Raw genomic sequence first — 14,147 nt, 5'->3', positions numbered from 1 at the left:
AGGTTAAGCGTAGTTTGATGTTACCCTAGACCTGCCTTTCTCAGCCTGAGGTAGATTTAGGCACTAACACACCTACAAGAATAGGAACCTTCATTGGTTTACTAACCTTCATATTAAACCTCCGCAGTATTGTCTCAACATACTTCCTCTGGCTTAACCAAATATTCCTCTTTGCCTGATCTCATTTAATTTCCATGCCCAAAATATAGTTTGCGGCACCAATATCTTTCATGTCAAATTTGGATGAAAATTGTGTCTTCAAATCCTGGATAATTTCTTTGTTATTTGCAATCAGCAACATATCATCCACATGCAAGAACAAATAAATAATACGGTCACCAATTAATTTAAAGTACACACAATGATCTGATTTTCTTTTGGTGAAGCCAAGTCCTCGTATAAATGTGTCGAATTTCTGATACCACATCCTTGGTGACTGTTTTAACACATATAAAGACCTTTTTAACCTACATACTAGTTCTTTGTTACCCTTCACTGCAAAGCCTTAAGGTTGCTTCATGTAGGTCTCTTCTTCCAGATCCCCGTGAAGAAATGTTGTCTTCACATCCATTTGTTCTACCTCAAAATCAAAAGAAAAAACAATAGATAAAAGTAATCTAATAGAAGCTACCTTTGCAACATGAGAAAAAATATCACCAAAATCAATTCCCAACACCTGGGAATAACCTTTTGCTACCAACTGAGCTTTGTATTTCTCCACCTTTCCTTATGCATTCATCTTCTTCTTAAACACCCATTTGATTCCAATGGGTTTCCTTCCAGCCAACAACTCCACCAGATCCCAAGCCTCATTTTTGTCCAAAGATGCCATTTCATCAACCATGGCCTCTTTCCAGAGTTTTCCATCCTCTGAATCTACTACCTCCATGACAGTTCTGGGATCATCATCAGTAATAGATAAAGAATAATTCAATAGAAAGCAACTAGAGTATTCCTTTCTAGCTGCCTTGTTTCTTGAACTGATCTTCTCATAACTGGTGTTTGTGGCTCTTCATCTTTTGATTCCTCTTCTGCCGCAGAGTTTGATTCTTCCTCCTTTATCTAAAATTCTATCTTCTCAGGTTCCTTTGGTAGGAATTCATGTTTAATAACATCTTTCAGCTCTCTAAACACCACATCATAGTTGTACACAACCTTCCTTGTTTCTGGGCTCCAAATCTTATAACCTTTTAAACCATCCTTATACCCAATAAAGATGCACCTTTCAGATTTACTATCTAGCTTGGTTCTTTTCTCCTTTGGAACATGTACATATGCATCACAACCAAATACCCTCAGATGTGAAAGAGAGGGTTTCTTACTAGTCCATACCTCTTATGGAGTCTTATCCTCCAATGATGATGAAGGTGATCTATTGACCATGTAACATGTGGTCTCAATCGCCTTTGCCCATAATTCCTGTCCTAACTGTTTCGGGTGAAAGCACCCTAGGGCTTTGGGTTAGAACCCTAACAGAGCAGAAGCAAACTACAACAAGGAATACTCATACAACTTAGGCAAAATGCTTATATTATCAAACTACGTGAGAGTGACCGTACCCAGATTTCCTTCATTCGAGTAGGTCCCGCAGGGTTTAGACCCTCTGCAACTCTCGATGTTCTTCAAACCTAAAAATCATTCAATTCGAACATACATAGCAGTATAGAAGTAAAGCATATTCACGAAATTGACTTTATATCATATAAAAAAATGATTGATCATACATCAAAACGACATTCATATATGAATTAAAACATAATTTGATGCATAGACATAGTTAATTTCAGAAACAAGACAACATTTATTTTATTGCAGTAAGCTATAAATAACATGGAGAGAATTCACCTAAGTTTTTCTCTGGCTCCAAGCAGAACCGTCCTCTGGATTTGTCCTATCCCAGCCTTCAACAATCTTCTTCCATCACCAACACCATGATATCTCAAGCAAAAGGAAGGATATCTATAATCAAGGAAACAAGGGTTTCCTGAAGCTTGGGGAAGTGCATGAGGCACAGGGATTCATCAGACTCAGTCAGGGATAATCTCAGTATAATAACTCTATCTCTTCCCCCCTTAAGGCCTTCCCATAGAGGTCTATTTATACCTCTCCCAATTAGTTTTTTTGTTGGGAAACAATTGGGCTACGGGCAATAGGAGGTAATCAATAGGTAAAACTCGTGAACTCCGCCCAAAATTAAGGAAATTTATTTTTTTAAGTGTTTTAATACATATACGTAGGTTGGGTATTGACTGACCCGTGTGTACACGCTTTTAGCTTAGGGCAAAGTAGCATACAGGGAATAAAACATTGCTTTTTATATATTTGGACCAAGTCTGGAAGGAGGGGTTGCCTTAGGCCATAAACAAAGCAACATATATACCAAGAGTGGTGAATGGTGCTACAACAGATGCCCCCTAATATATGAGGTTAGAAGGGGTACATGATGGCTGAAATGTATTAAGTGTATGGAAAGAATCATGCTGAGACTGAGAAGGACTTCACCAGAATTTAGCCTGCTAAGCCATGAAAAGAGATCAGAAAGAAACTGTTGTCTGAGGCGGGCATACCCATGCTCAGAGAAAGTAAAGCATGTCCGCATATCAAGTACAAGCAGATCCAATATGTATACTAGTATAAAGGAATTGAAAGTACATAATGGATCATCTAATCGTGATCAAAAAAGTACATGTCTAAATATCACATATAAGAAGATGATCAATGATGCTGAAGGATGAAGCTGATCACTGATGTCAAAAACTGATCCCAATAGTACCAAATGAACATGATGGAATAAAATGATACTACATCGCAACTTGGATGCCAACATATAAGATGTCGCTGTGAAGAACTGCAACATATAAGGTGGATGGTGTCAACTAGCAGCAACAACAGCAACTTAAAAGTGAACCAAAACATGTTAATGCAACCCGAGGTCTTCACCGACCACCACGGTACATTTCTACAAAATGGGAATGAATGATTTGAGGTCGACCACGTGAGAAATCGTTTGATTACCGGTCATTGATGTATACCGTTAACAAACACGAGACTACTCACCAATAATGATAATGAGAGTCAAGGTACCCAGTACAATCTAACAAGTGTGAATGAATGAGCTGAAGTTGAACACTTGAAAGAATATATCAATTAGGAGACAATGATGGTTTCCCATTGTCGATAGCAAAGGAATCTACCACTGATGACTGCAAACCCCAAGGTACTACCAAATGGAATCTAGATCTTTTTCCCAGAGCAAATGAGCTGTAGTCGATAGGAAAAGATCCGCTAGAAGGAAGGCATTAAGGCATCCTTCATCAATCTAGTGCGAGTGTAACCCGTAGGCCAATAATGTGGAAGGAATCAGATGAAAAAGATGTAGTAACCCAACTGAAGCACGTTTTCGGCGTACACAAGATGTAGCTAGCGCACGATAGAAACCCTCTGAACCAACCAATAATGAAAGCTGACACAGAGGCAAGGAATCCACCAATAGGGTCAAATGGAAACCAAGGCACTACATGAATCCCAATGTGTGATAATGAAAGATGATGTCGAACACAAGGGAAACCACTTAGTCAAAGACCCATGATACTGATCGATGCTGAGCACAAGGTGACCTATCAATAATGAAAATAAGGCCAGGGTGCGGCTCTAGATCTTCCCTCATAGCAATTTGTCATAGTCGATAAGGACAAGACCTGCTAGCAAGAAGTCAATGGAGACCTTCTCAAACCGGCACGAGAAAAGGACCAATATAACTGATGTGATGACAAACATGACATTGACAACCAGGGATGGACGACTAAAAAATAGGTCAAGAGACACCACAAAGAGGCTGACTCAGGTTTACTTCCCTTGAACAAAAGCATGACTCAATGATGACTATATGGCAGCATATGATAACTCTGTATAAGTTTGTCATGCAAGAGGCATAAGAAAACTCTCCATATGATTGGAAGAGGTAACCAATCAGAGGAGTACTGACTCAATAACAAGGTTAAGGTGCTCCTAAGTCAAACTAAATCCCACCCCAATGGAGGAGAGACTTTCTTTTGAGTGCTTTGTTCAAGGGCGACACGACTGACTCTAGCTGCCAAAAAAATATGGAAATGTCATCCCATTCCCGCTCTTTTTGGAATATATAATTTTTTTTGTCTTTTTCTTTAAGCTGGAAAAAGAATAAAATAATGCTATAGTACAGTGGAAAGAATGAGTGTCAGAGAAATAGATGATCTAGTTCCTGGGAGGGGAACATTCCTATGCTCAATGCAGGGAGGCGAAATTGGTCAAGGACACTCAAAGGGATGCTCTTTCCACGGGTAAAAGGATGCGTCAAGTTGCAGAAGCTAAGTGATTGCATGGTTGACTTTGTAGAAGACATGGTCAAATAAGTGGCTTAAACACGAGTCCAAGTGAAGCCGAAATGCAATGCAGCAGTACAACTCAACACAAAGGAGCCTCTAGGGTATAAGGCCAGAAATTAGCGCGGAATAAAAGAGAATGTGTCTTCAATGCATCAGTCATGGAGGGAATAAAGAGGACTCCCGAGCCTACTCAGTATAACATCATGGGCAACCAATGTCAGTGAGGATCTAACTAAGATTCCCATGTAAAGGATGGCTATACTATCGCATCATGATTTAAAAAAAAATCGGTGAGTGAAAATGGTTTGTTGACCAAGATACGATGGGGTCGACCCTATGACTAATGTATTGCTGAATGGAGGCTAGTATGCAAGATGCAGTAGAAAATGGTTTTCCCTAACCTAAATGCCAGTGAGAGAATGATACCTGCCATGACGGGTTAGCGGTCATGGGACTGAAACAAAATCTCGAAGAAGTCTCCAAAATTTCCTGTAAAAACAACCCACTCTCGACAATCCAAGCCCACAGGTCAAAAAATCCATGAGACAAAAATCAATTTTTGAAAAAATATTTTGCAATTTCAAAGTTATATAATGACTTTTGGACTCATATTTTTTCATTTATGTTTGGAGCAAAGAGCTGTGGAGAAAAACTAAGCAAGCTTTCCTCTGAACAATTGGACCGTTCGAATCACCCCAAAGTCTCCAGGTAATCCTCAAATCCTACTTGTAATGCTTTATGATAGTTTTTAAAAGTTTTTTCAAAGTTTTGACCGTGGGAAACTATGCCCAAAAATTCAACTCTGCGTACACGCGGGTTGGATGTGAGTAACCCGCGTATACGACGGCCCTACACGCGACTGTGTGTAAAGGGAACCCACGTGTACGCGAGTTAAAGTTTTAACATATAAATTAACGGTTGAAACTTCAATTTTTTGCAGGATGACTATCACTTGGAGGGAAAGAGAGCATACCGCCATAGATAATGAGGTAATGAATGATCAAAATGCATTGGATGCTCTGAGAGGCTGTGGCTTACTCAAATTCTTCAAAATGCCAAATATGAAAGCCAATACGCGCTTGCTAGAAATTTTGATCCACTACTAGAGCGCAGAGGATGACGCTTTCATGATCGACTAGATGCCTCTACGGATTGAGGTCAAAGATATCTATTTCATTACCAGTCTCTCTCGAAGAGGGGAGGTTGTGCACTCGACAGGCAGGATGAGAGGTAGTAATTCGGTGGAAGACTATGTCCATATATATTGTCCTAGACATCCAGAGAAGATTGGGAGTCAAATCCAATCAAACATGTGGAAAGTCTATCCTTGAGGATTTTGCTATTTACCATTACACGAGTAAATGGGTTAGCTTCCCTGCATCAGTCAATCCAATGAATCCTAACAGCCGACCAGATGTGACCGCAAAAACACACTTATTTGGATTCAACTGGATTTTATAAAACCGACATCTCTCAAAGACTAACCGAAGGTGCTTGGGATGATCAATTCTCTTGCGAGAACGAGCAGCTAATTCATTAAAGTATGCTTCGATAACATGTTTGATGTCATGGAAAGCATAAGACATGGCCCACTAAAAGGTAGCTCCAGCATTTTTAAGGCCAAAAGGCATCTTCTTGTATGCAAACATGCCCCAAGGACAAATAAAGGCTGTCTTGTGTTGATCCTCTGGATGGATAGTAATTTGATTGTAACCAGAGAATCCATCCATGAACGAAAAAATTTCATTACCCGCACATTCATCAACAATTTGATCAATAAAAGGCATGGGGTAATTGTCTTTTGAATGAGCTTGATTTAAATCCCTAAAGTCAATACATACTTGGATCGTTTCTTGCTTCTTATCTACCGGGACTGGGTTGGAAACCCACTCAGTTAGAGGAACGGGGTATATGAAACCCGCCTTAAGCAGCTTTTCAACTTTAGCTTTAATAGCTGCCGCTTTCTAAGGATTGACCGGTCAAAGTTTTTAACGAATAGGTTTGGTGTTTTCGTATGTCTTGATCTCATGCTGGACTATAGATGGATCAATTCCAAGCATTTCCTCATAAGACCAAGCGAACACATCTCGAAATTCTTTGAAGAGATCGGTGTATATTTGAATTTCTTCAGGGGAAAAGTTGGCTCTGATGAAGACATTTTTGATTACGTTAGGATTCCTAGAGATGTTCACAGGTACAGTTCATGAGATAACTCACATGTTACCTTCGGCAGAAAATTGTGCTGGAGCCAAAGGGTTGGACACTATATAAATATCACTAGTAGACAGATTGGAAAAACTAGATTCAACTTCACGCAACGAAGGGAGAAAATATGAACGATGATGTAAATCATCCCATGGTCGATCCACACCCATCATTGCTTCCAAAATTGCTTCTTCAGATGGTAAGATTGTATCCAAGCAATCTAGAGCTGAAGTAGAATTGAGGGTCCAAGTCGGAGCCACATCACCATCTAACTCCTCTAGTGAAAAAGGAGTGGGACAGTTGTCTGCAGAGTTAATGATAGATTGATAAGTAAGTTTCGCTGCAAAATGGGAAATGCCATTCCACCTACCTGCCGTCCATCTAATGTGGTGGTAGATGAAGGTAAGGGCCAAGGGTCCGAAAAACAATGAGTTCAAAAGAACTCTTTCCGAGAAGGTCCCCTAGAGGATGAAATCGTATTAATTCTAGTTGTAGGAGGAGGGAGGTCGAATATACCCAATAGAGAAGAGTACATCCCAACTCCTAAATTCTCAATAGGTTGACAGGGATTGTCCACCAATGGAATGGTAGAATCTGAAGTTGCATGAGAGTCACCTGGAGAATAATCTAACTGATCAACTCTAACAATCCTCCCCTCACGAGGAAAACAGAGGATGCAGAATAATGATGAAACTATGGCATCCATCTCGTAAATCCAATTCCTACCTAAGAGGAGGTTATAATCCAAGTTTGCATCGACGATTTCTACTTCAATATTCACTACCTTTCCCCCAACACAGATAGGAAAGGTCGAGATAATCCCTTGTGGCCTATGAGAATGTCCATCAAATGCCGTCAACAGACTCAGTGAAGGAACAACTGAAGGTGATCCAATGGCCTTCCAACATGACATAGACATCACGCATGTGGAAGCTCCCTCATCTATAACAGTTCGAAAAATATTGGTCTTTCGGTATGTGGACTTTATCTGGAAAGCCATATGGTGAGGAAGTCTCTTTTTGAAATTCAACATATCAAAAGTGAGCACTAAAGAATTCTTTGGGTTTACTACGCCGATGGCCGAAAGCAAATCACTTCTCTGAGTAGGGCACGACTGGAGTACCTCCAATGCTGACATAGCACAAGGAATTTGAGCCAGATCTTCTACAATTGAGTAGTTCTGGGCTGCCCTAGCATTAGGGTTAATAGTCGAGCACTTTGCGGAGCCTTTCAGTATCTAAGGTATAGACTCAATAGAGGGCCGCTCAATATGAAGTGGTTTTATGGCTTTGAGAACAGATTTAGACTTAGATGTTTCCAATTCACCATAATCACGTCATTACGTAGCGACATCGATATGAGAGCTCATCATATAAACATTTGATGAATTTCCCCTTCCTAGTTGCCCCCGGTGGAGGTACCAACATTAGAATTCGCACCAGCAAGTAATTGCTGCCCTTGGGGAAAAGGGTTAGTCAGAATAGCTTGGGAGCTAGAGGACCCTTTCTGTACTAATAAGCGCTAAGAGTCTTGCATCTTAGGGTAGAGGTGAGTAAGATGATCTCCATTGCATAACTTGCATGGAAATTTAACCTTTTTCTTGGACTCTTTCCTACCCTCTCCGACATCATTGCCAGGTTTGTTTGCATTGCCTTTTCCTTCCTGGTTCTTCTTCTTACTTCGTCCCTTCCTCTTCCCATCAGATTGTTGATTTCATTTGGGGTTAGTGGTCTGGACGACATTTATAGAGGTAGGTTGGGCAGGTATAGGTACAGACGGTGCTGCCTGGGTAGAAGAAACCATTTGCAGAGACAACTGCTGTAATTGATTCAATAGGTTCATCGTGTTAACATCAATCGATCCGACTATACCATCGGCATGGGGACCTGGTTTTGGTTTGGCTAAATCAACCTTAGATCTAGGAGCATCAGGTAGAATTTTATGAAGAATCCCAGACTAAGAATATATCAGTTCCAATTGCTGGGCTCTGAAAATGGCATGCTCTTCCGTAAAAACCCCGGAGAGAGACACATCCTTTGAGATCTCAGGTTATAATGATTTGAGAAACCATTCGAGAAGGAAATCTGGTGGGATTTCAGCTTTGATAAGCCTTTTCCTCCTCCTCCATTCTTGGATGTGATCCGAAATGTGAGTTGCGGTGTCTTGCTGAAAGTTAGCCAGAAGTTCAGTTTCGACTTCATATCGGATAGGCAACTGAAAATGGTTCAAAAAGACATTAGCCAAATCACAAAAATAAGTATAGGTGCCCCCTGGCAACTCTATATACCATTTGGCCGCATTTCCGGTTAGGGTGCGCTGAAATAACCTCAACCTGATCGAATCATCTATCAGGGAGTTGGATGAGCACCATAAGTGAAATGTGGTTACGTGGTCTCCCGGATCTTCACCACTCTTCCCTTCAAATTTTGGGATATCCAAGGGAAGTTTAGTTGGGACTGGAGGCCAAGCTGGATTGTACTGAATCAGATCATTTGTCAATTTAGTTAAGTCTGGCAAGTTCAGTGTGGCCAGAAAAGGGAGTCGTGGCGGACCTTGGGAATTCCATCCAGTGCGGGCGGGGTTCCCAAAGGTCTGAAAAGAATGACTTGGATTTTGAAAAACACCAGGTTGCCCGAAGTAACTCGTAGAGCCTATCAAACCAAAAGGTGCTCCTTGTGGTCCAACAAAATTCAGAGTTTGACCAACTCCTGCCGAAAATCCTTCGTAACCAGTGAAGTTACCCCCTAACGAAGTGTTAAAAGGAGCTGATAGCCCCTGATAAGGATTCCATGCATTAGCAAAGGGTGGAAAATTCTGAAACGAATTAACTGAAGAATATAGCACATTCCCTTGTTGGTTGGAATAAAATTGATTCCCAGCTCCTATCCCACTAACTGCAGGGTTTGTCCAACTCTGGAATGGGTTATTACCTTGACCTGTAAAGGAAAAAGGCATTGACCCTATTGTCGTATTGGAGTGTGGTATTGATCACTTCCAAATGGGAAACCTTGAAAAGTAGCCGATCCACTCATCATGGATGTGGAGGCGGTCGATGGTATGTTCAAAGGAACTGAAGGAATCCATTGAGACGACATTCCATAAGGGATAAATCTAAAACCGGATGCAGTAGCTTGACAACTTCCACTTGTTGACAGAATGGAAGTAGACCCAAATATAGCCGTGCTGGGAGTAATAGAAGGGATGGAAATAGTTCCTCCTCCTTGTACAGGTATGGGAGTTTGCACACTCTCAACACTCGTCGTAGATGCCATGCTTCCAGCAGTAGTCATCGAAGGAATAGATGGATGTAAACCTGGGCTTGAAAGCCTATGAGTCGGGGTTCCAACGTATAATAGAATGTTTGGATGATCAGGAGGAAGAGGAGAATTTGGAGCCATAACTGACTCTTAAAGCTCTTCAACTTCGATATTATCTTCCGACTAAAAAAGTACTCGAGAAAGAACTGGTGTGTTCCACTCTAACTCTCTACTGGTCCCAAGTCTATCTTGTGAATTAATGACCCCAAGGGGAGGATCAATCTTCGATGAGTCTGCTACCACTAGTATAATTGCTCCTACACCTTCTAGGAGAAGGCTCAAGACTCGTAGTTGATAGCCCACAAAGTCTCCTAGACCATCGAGATGGTTGATCAACCACTTTGAATTATTTAAAAGATCTACTTAAAGACTCAAAAAATTATAAAGCTAGGCTGACTAGGAGCAAAGAACACTCACTAAAAAGTCCCTAAAGATATCAGCAATCAAACAAATCTCGAGTATTTCCACTCCGGGTGATTAGGACCGGACACCAAAATACAAGAAAGTTAATAATAAGGGCCTTCCAAAAATAGACTGGGGTAATTACGCCCCAGGCCTACTAGCGAAGGTATCAGAGGCAGTTACGCTGACCTCCAGACAACAGCCTTTTCCAGTGCAAGCACCCAAGCTTCGCAAGGGTACCCTCCAGAAGTATTGCTAAACGTGATACAACGTCAGCCTCAAGTGCCACAGGATTCCCCTTCGCAGCCACCTGTGTGATCCCTAGGATAGGCAACTATGGTCACCAACTCGTATCAAAAGCCGGGCGGAACAGTCGTGAGGCGGGATCCGACAAGTAAGAGAGGGGGTATCTCTCGTCCTTATCTTCACTCTCCCTCATTCTTTACTCCTAGTTACAGAGCTTTCCTGGTCTCCCTAACGCTATTGGATTTCTCTCATTAATCAAACTTCTATGTTTTGTAATTTTGAGCAGCCTTGGAGAGTTAACTCTCCTCTCGCCTAATCCAAGGCCCTAATAAACCTAAACTTGTTGGTGTATTCTGATGACAACATAAAAGTTCTAGTTTATTTTAATTAATCGCTTGATTTTAATGGCTGTTCTTTAAGTCAAGGGTAAAGATGGGAGTGAAACCAATGATGTTTGTATGACACAACAGAAATCAATGAAAAACTAACTACATGAATGCAGTCATTTTTTCTTCGATGAAAAGAGATCTCTATACGGGTTCTACGAAACTTCTACAAAGAAAAGTACTTTTTCTCTTCTTTTCTTGAAACACACTTCACACACCCAAAAACTAAAAGACTATGAATGCTTTAACAATGCAAACTACCCTAATGCAAGATATAATGGAGATGCAAGATCCTAAATAACACTCAAAAAGCAAAAGCAATTGTTTATAAATAACAATGAGCCAACTTAAGTACTGAAGAGGATACAAATTTTGAACAAAAAATTCTCTCCAAACAGGAAGGACAAATTGTAAAATATCGCAATTCACTTCAACAACAAAAAGAAACCATAAACCAAACTTGGAAAAAGAAAAACAAAAACAAAGTTTTTGAGATCTTTTCTTTTTTAAAGAAGCAACCAAAACAACTTTTTGAAATCACCAAAATGGTACTAAAACTCAAAAGATCGAAAAAAGAGCACAAAGAGTCTTTGCAAGTTACAAACTCGGAAATGAACGAAAACTTGAGCAAAAAGACTTCAAATTGTACAAAACAACCCAAATAGCAGCAAAGAGTTTGACAAACTGATGAAGAAGCTAGGAAAGAAATACTTCCAAATTCGTCAAAAGGACTTTCATAAAGCAAGAAAAGCTATGAGGCCACAAAGCAAAGGAGATCAAAGCAAGTAGATTTGAAATCCGGGCTTGACACTGAAACTGAAAACAATCTTGTGTTCTGGAGGAATAGAACGATCAAGAACTTCAGGACGAAGTATTGTGTGCCAAAACACAAATCACAAACTCACTGAAGAAGCAAACCTAGGCCAAATCTTTTCAATGAGGAAGAGACTTCGAAACAATAAGCTTGCAGAATAATTAAATTCTTCAGACAACAATTGACCACACAGAGACTGAAAATACCATGCAACAAATCTATCTGGGCTGAAATATTTGAAAAAAAAATGCAAAAATTTTCATACGCAACCGTGTGCAAACACAGAGGCATGCACATGCGCTCCTGACACAGGAAAATCACATATACACAAGTTCAATTTACATAAACAAGTGTGTATAGTGACTGTAAGCAAAGTAAAGAGCGTATACAAAGCTTTGCAAGAAAAAATAAAAAACAAAGTCTGATCCAAAAGATCAGACTTGAGGCTTGGGAGTCTAGTAGACCAAATAAGATTGTAACCACAAGCAAACCAAAGACTGAGCCCTGATTGAGAATGAACAACCCAAACCAGGAATAACAAGATTGTTATCCCCAGTGAAGTCACCAATTCTGTTTCAGGTGAAAGCACCCTAGGGCTTTGGGTTAGAACCCCAACAGAGCAAAAGCAAACTACAACAAGAAATACTCATACATCTCAGGCAATATGCTTATATTATCAAACTACGTAAGAGTGACCGTACCCAGATTTCCTTCGTTCGAGTAGGTCCCGCAGGTTTCAGAACCTCTGCAGCTCCCGATGTTATTCAAACCTGAAAATCATTCAATTCGAACATACATAGCAGTATAAAAGTAAAGCATATTCACAAAATTGACTTTATATCATATAAACAAATGATTGATTATACATCAAAACGACATTCATATATGAATTAAAACATAATTTGATGGATAGACATAGTTAATTTCGGAAATAAGACAACATTTCTTTTATTGCAGTAAGCTATAAATACCATGGAAAGAATTCACGTGAGTCTTTCTCTGGCTCCAAGCGGAACTGTCCTTCGGATTTGTCCTATCCCAACCTTCAACAATCTTCTTCCATGACCAACACCATGATATCTCAAGCAAAAGGAAGGATATCTATAATCAAGGAAACAAGGGTTTCCTAAAGCTTGGGGAAGTGCACGAGGCACAAGGATTCATCAGACTCAGTCAGGGATAATCTCAGTATAATAACTCTATCTCTTCCCCCCTCAAGGCCTTCCCATAGAGGTCTATTCATACCTCTCCCAATTAGTTTTTTAGTTGGGAAACAGTTGGGCCACGGGCAATAGGAGGTAATCAATGAGTAAAACCCATGAACTCTGCCCAAAATTAAGGAAATTTAATTAAAAAAAGTTTTTTAATACATATAAGCGGGTTGGGTATTGAGTGAATTGCGTGTACACGCTTTTAGCTCAGGGTAAAGTAGCATATAGGGAATAACACACTGTTTTTTATATATTTGGACCAAGTTTGGAAGGAGGGGTTGCCCTAGGCCAATAACAAAGCATCATATATACCAAGAGTGGTGAATGGTGCTACAACACTAACCCGACACCACTAAGCATGCTTCTTGCCTTTTCCATCAATGTCTTGTTAATTATTTATGCAAATCCATTTTGCTGAGGTGTGTATGGAGTAGTCTTTTGTCATGCTATACTACACTTCTTACAGAACTCTTCAAATTCCTTCTTGCAAAACTCCCCACCGTTATCTGTTCTCTGTCTAGTTTTCCACTAGAGCCTTAAATTATTTAAACTTGTCGAAGACTTTATATTTCTTCCTGAGAAATATATCCATGTATTCCTTGAGAATTAATCTATAAATGATACATAATACACAAACTTACCCAGTGATGGAACCGACACAGTTCCAAACACATCACTGTGCACAAGCTCTAATATCCCTTTTGCCCTCTTAGAAACAGAGGGGAAACTCACCCAATTCTACTTCCCATATACACAAGGTTCACAAAAATCAAAATCCGGAGAGAAATTAGACATACCTTCTACCATACCATTACCATGAAGTATTCAAAGGTCCTTCTTTCCAATATGTCTAAGCCTTTGATTCCATAGCATGGTCTTTTTTTGAGAGACCACTAGATTTCTTGCTCCACTTTTAGGAACCATAGAATTGTTGCACCCATTAATAACAATGGTACCTAGAATCTTGTACAAAATTCCAATCTGGTCTCCCTGCATCAATACCAGTTCTCCTCGAACCATCCTGTAGGTTTCTTTCTTGAACACTATTTTTACACCTTCATCATCCATCTTGCTTACAAAAATTAGATTTCTCGCCAATGCAGGAATATGAAAAACATCCGGAAGTGTTCTAAGCTTTCCACCTTGCAACTTTAGCTTGAGTTTTCCGTGCTTGACAATTCCAACCTTTTTTTCATCCCCTA

The sequence above is a fragment of the Pinus tabuliformis genome, chromosome X (assembly GCF_031772625.1).
Source record: "Pinus tabuliformis cultivar Carrire ecotype Pingquan chromosome X, CPIR1, whole genome shotgun sequence".
In the NCBI taxonomy this organism is placed as follows: Eukaryota; Viridiplantae; Streptophyta; class Pinopsida; order Pinales; family Pinaceae; genus Pinus; species Pinus tabuliformis.
This window is presented reverse-complemented; position numbering follows the sequence as displayed.